The sequence below is a fragment of the Anabrus simplex genome, chromosome 1 (genome assembly GCF_040414725.1).
Source record: "Anabrus simplex isolate iqAnaSimp1 chromosome 1, ASM4041472v1, whole genome shotgun sequence".
In the NCBI taxonomy this organism is placed as follows: Eukaryota; Metazoa; Arthropoda; class Insecta; order Orthoptera; family Tettigoniidae; genus Anabrus; species Anabrus simplex.
The window spans coordinates 243,980,165-243,988,319 of record NC_090265.1 but is presented as its reverse complement, the minus strand read 5'-3'; positions in this window follow the sequence as shown (position 1 = coordinate 243,988,319).

Here is an 8,155-nt window from a genome sequence, read left to right as displayed (position 1 = left end):
TTATTTTGTCTTAGAATCTTAGATGATTGTTTGCGAATTTCGGAAAATGTGTACTGTGTTTCTTCAGATTTGTTGCAATTGTAGTTTTGAAATGCCTTTTTTCTTTCTTATGTGCGCTCTCACATTCTTGATTCCACCAAGGGTGTGTTGGTTTCTTGTGAAGAGGGATGAGATCTTTCGCCATTTTGATGATCTCAGTTTGAAATTTCTCCCAATTCTCTGCAGGTTTTTCTTCTCATTCTTCTGTTATTTTGGAGCTTTTGATATTGTGTAGATCAAATTTTGGGATCACAGACGTTTTCCAGTTGAATTTTCTTTTGGGTGTGAATTTAATTTTGATTCTGGTTAAATAATGAACTTGCACATCGCGAATTTCCTTTTGGTAATGGTACGATTTTGCTACATGATCAATCTGAAGTTCTCCTAAATGGTGGATGGTTGATCGCCATGTTTTTGGTTATTTGGATTTTCTGGAGTGATGTTGACATAATTTTCAATTTCTTTGTTGGCATAACCCAATGAAACGTGTGCCATACTTCTTCTTCTTATTATTTCTCTTTATTGAAATCGTCAAACATTTTCTATGTATATGTAAATATTTGCGTGTGTCTGTGAGTGAGTGTGCAGACTCGACTGTGAAATAGCATTCCAGTTCCGTAAGTTGTCTTCCAATAAGACTTCTCAGTTTATGAAAAATCTTAATTTTTACGACAAATTTTTGACAACTTGACAAAAAGTTTATAGCAAATTTTTGTTCCAGGAATGTATCACCTACTCTTTAAGCATATCAGCAGCTGGTATCCTTGAGACTATTACTATGACAGACGAGGCATTCCCAAATTTCATTGACCTGATTGTATTTCAAGACGACGATGGCTCTGTTATACGTTCGCCAACTGTCTCCAACGCTCAGCCTACTCAGACACTTTTGAAACGATCTCTGTTTCAGTTCTTGAGAATTCTGTAGTGTTCTCATGGCAATTTACTCTCACTCCTTAGTCACATGTATGAAGTTCGTTCGATAATTTCAGTTAATCTTAATGCCAGAGAATCTTACGTGCATTACTGAAATCTGAATACAAAAATTAACTCTACTATTGTAACTCTATTATGAAACTAGAAGGATATACTCTGTATCAGCATGATTGCACTGGCAGGCATGGTGGTAGTGTAACGGTACATCGCAGATACTAAATGTAGAATAATAGGAAATTATCATCTGGCATCACTCCACATACGGAATGTATGTTTATTGAGACCATACCTAAACGTCAAAATGTATTGATAGGAGTTGCCCATAAACCACCTAATGATAGTAACATTTCTGGCCTTCTCGAACTAGTACCAACCTAGAGCCATATAATACTTCATGGTAACCTTAACACAAATATCTTAGCCCTGACTAGCATATCAGACTGAATCAGCAACCTATTATTATTATTATTTATTATTATTATTATTATTATTATTATTATTATTATTATTATTATTATTATTATTATTATTATTATTATTATTATTATCGCATGGCATTTACAAGCATAATGTGTAAAAATATACAATGAACATATAAATTAAATTATAGAAGTAATGAAACTAGAATGTCCAGCTTCGAAACCCAGTCCACTGCACTTGGTGTTAATTCATGCAGAGCTTGTAAACCATCTATAAATGCTGACAGTGGACAGCTCTCAACAACATGAAGCAATGTCTGCTTCTCAGCACCACACTCACACGCAGCACTTCCACAATATCCCCACTGTTTCATCATATATCGGCACCTGCCGTGACCTGTTCTGAAACGGTTGAGTTTTGACCACTCATGTCGAGGAAGATCGAAACCTGGCACTTTCGTCGTTGGGTCTTTAATCAGAAAGGCGTTTGTGGGTGGACATTGTTCCCATCGCTGTCTCCATTATGCTGTTATAGGGGTGTAGATCAGTCCAGAGTGGATTCCGATATTTTAACCTCATCACAGGTGGATCTCGTAAGGCATTGAAGAAGAGTGAGTTCCTGTGTGCTAAGGTATTCTTGAGCAGCTGTACTTTCGCTTCTTTTCTCCTCAGATCTGGAGGAGCAAATATTGCTAAAACAGGCAGCCACTGAGTAGGAGTGGACATCACTGTACCAGTAACAACTCTCATGGTTTCATTGAGCTGTACGTCAATCTTACACGAATGTACTCTGTTTTCCCACGCAGGAGTGCAGTAATCACCAGCCGAGTATGCTAGAGAAAGTGAAGCAGTGCGAAGAGTGTTGTCATCTGCACCCCAGTTGCTGCCCGCTAGTTTATGCAGCATATGTACTCTTGTACTCAGCTTCTCTGGCATATTCAAGCAATGCTGTTTGAACGACAAGGATCGATCCAGTGTGACACCCAGATATTTTGGGAAGAAGTTGTGGGAGGCTTCTGTTCCGTTAAAAACCACATGTAGTTTCCGATTAGCTTCCATGTTATGCAAGTGGAATGCTGTTACTTCCGTTTTACTAAGATTTGGTTGGAGTCTCTATTTGTGAAAATGGTCACACACGGTAGCTAAGTCCTCTGTAAGTACATCCTCACTGTGTGCCAAATCCGTACTCTGCGTAATTAAAGCTAGATCGTCTGCAAACTGTATCATCTTTGAAGTTGTTCTTGGCAGGTCATGGATGGAAATATTGAATAGAATGGGAGATGACACTGACCCTTGGGGTAAACCATTATTTAGAGATCACCACCTGCTTCTTTCACCGTTCAGAAACACAGCAAATCGACGGTTGGATAACATGTTGTTTAGTAAGCATGCTAGCTTCTAACAGAGGATGACTTGAACAAACTTGAGCAACAGTCCCTCTCTCCAGACCGTGTCATAGGCTGATGTAAGGTCGACAAAAGCAGCAGCAGTCTTCTGTCTTTTCTGGAATCCTGCTTCAGTCTGTGTTGTCAGAGTTAACACCTGATCACAACAATTACGATTCTTTCTGAAACCCCCTTGTTCAACTGGGATGACTCTTTCTATTGCTTCCTGGATACGGTTAAGTATCATTCTTTCGAGCAACTTGTAGATTACGCTAAGGAGTGAAATTGTCTATAATGTGAAGCATGAGTTCCTTCCTTTCCTGGTTTCAAAACTGCAATTATTTTGGATTGTTTTAACAACTTAGGTAATTTACCAGTTCATAGAATTTCATTGAAGAAGTTGACTAGCCAATGTTTTGTACCAGGGAACACGGAAGGAACCTCCGCGAAGAGTGCTAGATAAGGCATTCTGGCCTTCCCTGGGCAACGGTGGTACACCGGTTGATTCTTCCACGAAGGCGCTGGTGCACAGCAACAAGCAACCAACTTACCTCTGTTGATATGATCATCTTACCGGTAATTGCAACTAATCATGTTTGTACACTGAGACATACAAAGGATACTACAATTGACCTCCTGATTACAAATAACCAGCATAGCGTTCTTGAGTACGGCTACTTTTCTGTATCTGGCATCTCCACACATGAGTTAATTTACCTGTGTTACTCTCTACGTATACAAAAGAACAAAGCTAAATACATTAGTTATAGGGATCTGAAAAATATCGATCTACAACAACTCCAATATGACGGGTATGGTTTACCTTGGGAAGACACAAAAAAACTACATGACACAGACATGAAAGAAACAAGATTTAACTCTCTACTCATAGCACTACTGTATATGACAAGCATGCTCCTATTAGCCAAGCTAGAATCACTCGCTTGGCTGCACCTTGTTTAAGTAGCAATATAAACGCAGCAATGGCTCGCCGTGGCGTAGTGTTCCGCCGATACAATGAAACAAACAATGAAATGGACTTTTAACAGTATCGTCCTTTACGTAACAGACAAAAGCAATTCATTCATAATAGCAAATTTAAACACTTTAAAAATGTAACAGGGAACTTAAATGCACATGATACCTGGAACCATCTTCAAGCTATGGGAGTTGGAAAATGCAAAGAGCCTCATGAGTCAACTATATCTCTCGATGCACTAAGCTCTCACTTCATAACTAACCCAATAAAAGAATCTCAACCTCAAAATCACATCCATGTAATAAAGGAATTAGTGAGCTCACAGAAAACGAACATAATTTCTCATTTCAAACTGTCAGCGTAAATTATTCAAAGCGTGTTTTGAATTCAGTTAATTCAAAATCTAAAGTCACAGATAACATCCCAATAGCCTTTAAAAAATATTTCTGGCGCTGTCCTACCAATCATTACCCACATTGTAAACTACTGTCTACCTCAGGGACGTTTTAAACTGCATGGTAGGATGCTCTAGTAACCCCAATATTAAAGCAAACCATGGCAAATACGCCATATAATTATCGACCTACTTCCATACTTCCCTCTCTCTCGCAAGTTCTTGAATGACTTGTACACGAGCAGCTCGTAGAATTCATAACCAGTCATTCTCTTTTGGACCCATTTAATCTGGCTTCAGGAAGGGACACACTACTGCGACTGCCCTTCTTTGGGTAACAGATGACAAAAGACTAGCAATGGACAAACATCAGGTGATAGTACTAACACTCCTTGACTTCATCAGCGCTTTTGACACAGTAAACATAAACATACAACAATCCAACCAGATAGCACTAGATTTTTAAAATTATGCCTTAAAATAATTGCCAGTGATAGTTAAAAGTAATGAAAGATCCCAATGAGCAGTAAAATCGTCCGGTGTCCCTCAGGGGTCTGTTCCAGGACGCCTACGTTTGTCTTGCATATTAATGACATATCATCCACACTTCAGTATTGTAACTACCACTTATACTGTATGCTGACGATCTGCAGATATACAAATTCACAACATCTTCTTCTTCTACTTTCCTGGCCTTATATGTAGGGGCCTACCCATAAAACGGGCAATCCCGAACTCACTCCTGGTCGGCTCGTCTGACTCGGACAGAGTATGTCCGACGTTCTTGTACCAGATCTATCGGCACTTCACTTTTCTTTAAAGCAGCCTCAGCAGTTTGTTTCCACGTTGCCTTAGGACGCCCTCTTCCTCTCTTCGGCTCATCAATGGCAAGAGCTTTCCGTTTTAAATTGTGTTCATTTCTTCTTCTGACGTGACCATACCATCGGAGCTGTTTCTCATCCATATTGTCGCGGATGTGCACAACTTTAAAGGATCCTCGCACGAGTTCATTGCGTACTTTGTCACGTAGAGTGACTCCCGCCGACCATCGCAACATCCGGATCACTGTGACATGTATTCACTGGTCATGCTTTATATGCCTTGCCCAAGATTCGGAACCGTACATGAGGGCAGGCCGGACAGTGGTTTTGTATACTTTGCCCTTTAATTTGCCTGGCATCCGCTGATCACAAAGAACACCGGTAAGAAACCGCCATTTCATCCAACCAACACTGATGCGGTTCTTGACATCTGCATCGATGTTACCATCAGTTGTAATGACTGATCCAAGACATTTGAACTTGCCGTCATCATCAGTGGTTCTCCAGCAAGTAAGACAGTGATGTGTGAGCCCCTTGCCCTGGCGCGCAAAGCTGAAGAACATGTACTCTGTCTTCTTGCGACTTATTCGTAATCCATTTGCCTCTAGTACTCGCCATCGTTCCAAGACTGCCTCAACGTCCTGACGTGACTCACCATTCAAAACAATATCGTCTGCGTAAAGTATGGTCCATGGCAGGTGTGTCATCAGCTGCTCCGTCAGGTAGTTGATGACAATGTTGAACCTTACCGGGCTCAGTGTCGACTACTGATGTACACCAACAATAACATGGAAATTATCTGAAACATCTGCGGTGGTTTTCCCCATAGTAAGTGGACGGTACATATCTTGGATCATCTTCACATACACCTCGGGAACTTTTTGATGCTGTAGTGATTCCCAGAGAAAATCTCTAGGAGCGCGATCGAAAGCTTTCTCCAAATCGATGAATACCATATGGGGGTCTTTGCGAAGCTCACGGTGTTTCTCAATCAAGATCCGCAGAGTCTGAATTGCATTTTATGTTGACATACCTGATGTGACACCACACTGGTTCCGATAGATGTTAAGCAAACCCTTGATGCAGTCTCCTACAACGTGTTTCCAGGTTTTGAGTGTGTGTGTGTATGAAGTGAGTTCGATGCCTCGCTAATTGTCACATTCTCGGACATCGCCCTTTTGCTTGTAGATGGGCACAAGGAGAGCTTTGACGGAACTGTTGATTTTTTGAACGATGTTGTCAACCACTCTTTCCTTCGGGACCTAGGACTTTCGATAGTTCAGGTGGAATATTATCAGGGCCAACCGCTTTGCCGTTCTTTACCTTTGACACAGCTGCTGAAATATTAGAAGGGGTGACTTCAGGCACAGGTCCCTCAACTGGATACTGTGAAACTGCTCTGTGTCATGGAAATTCCTCATTTAGTAACCGTCCGAAATACTTCTTCCATAGGTTGTTAATGGCTTTATCATTAGCCAGTAACATTTCCCAATTATCATGGATATATTTGGTGGCTAAAATATCCCTGTATTGCCTTTCGCGCTGTGCAGCGTCCTTGGAGATCCGCTGTACACCCTCTGGTGTCTCCAAGTCGTCACAGAGACCTTGCTGCACTTCACTTTCAGCTATTTCTACGATTCTCTACGCCTGTCTCTTGATGACCTTATATTTTTCCTTTAGGTCTTGTCCATTCTGGTTGTCTTTCTATTTCCACCATGATTTAAACGCAGCCTTTTTCTTCAGTGCCTCCTGGATGTTATATTTCCACCACCAGGTTTCCTTGTCTATTTTCAGTCTACCATTAGAAACTCCAAGGTGATGCCTTGCCCTTCTGGTACAGTACTTCTGGAATCTCGTTCACATTTAAGCTCGTTGTCGTTCTCCTGCATATCCTGAACGATATACGCCTCGATATCATCAATGAAAGGTTGTGCTGCCTCTTTATCTCGCAGCTTGAACCACTTAATCTTCGTAGTTGGTCTGACCCAGTTGTTTAACGGACACCATAGCAGTAGCTCTCCGATCAAAAGCCTAGATTGAGATGTCAGAGGCTCTTCTGGAATGACCTTGTAGTCAACAAACTGTCTCAGCAGATCACGGTTGCAGAGAATGTAATCAGTTTGTGTACATATGAATTTCTCTTCCACTCGGCCTTTTACCATTCACGAGGTCCTCACCTTGTATGTGATAAGTGCTCTTCCTTCATCTGAAAGTATGTGCTGACTACAACTAGATTGTACGCATAGGGAAACTGGAGGATCTCTTCACCCTGACAATTCCTTATTCCATAACCGAAGCCTCTATGACAGTCGGAATAATTCTCGCTGGTCCTCCCAACATGACCATTAGGGTCACCCAACATAATCTTGTTCTCTTCTTGTGGTATCCGCTGCACTAGATGATCGTAGTCCTCCCAGAATATTTGTTTCGTGATTCCATCACAGCCAGCCTGAGGCGCATATGCCTAGATCACATTCAGGCAGACGGTATCATCCATGGCTAGTTTTACTACCATTAGACGGTCGCTGATCCGCGTGACTGAAATCAGCCTTCTGATACGATGATTGGCGAGGATGATTACTACACCATTTCATACACTGGTGTCACCGTTATCAAACAAATCAATCAATCAATCAATCAATCAATCAATCAATCAATCAATCAATCAATCAATCAATCAATCAATCAATCAGTAATGATCTGCAGTTAGGGCAGTCGCCCAGATGGCAGATTCACTATCTGTTGTTTTCCTAGTCTTTTCTTAAATGATTTCAAAGAAATTGGAAATGTATGGAACATCTCCCTTGGTAAGTTATTCCAATCCCTAACTCTCCTTCCTATAAATGAACACTTGCCCCAATTTGCCGTCTTGAATTCCAACTATATCTTCATACTGTGATCTCCTACTTTTAAAGACGCCACTCAAACTTATTCGTCTACTAATGTCATTTCACGCCATCTCTCCGTTGACAGCTCGGAACATACCACTTAGTCGAGGAGCTCGCCTTCTTTCTCCCAATTCCTCCCAGCCCAAACTTTGGAACGTATTTGCAACGCTATTGTTTTGTCGGAAATCACCCAGAACAAATCGAGCTACTTTTCTTTGCATTTTTTCCAGTTCTTGAACTAAGTAATCCTGGTGAGGGTCCCATACACAGGAACCATACTCTAGTTGGAGTGAT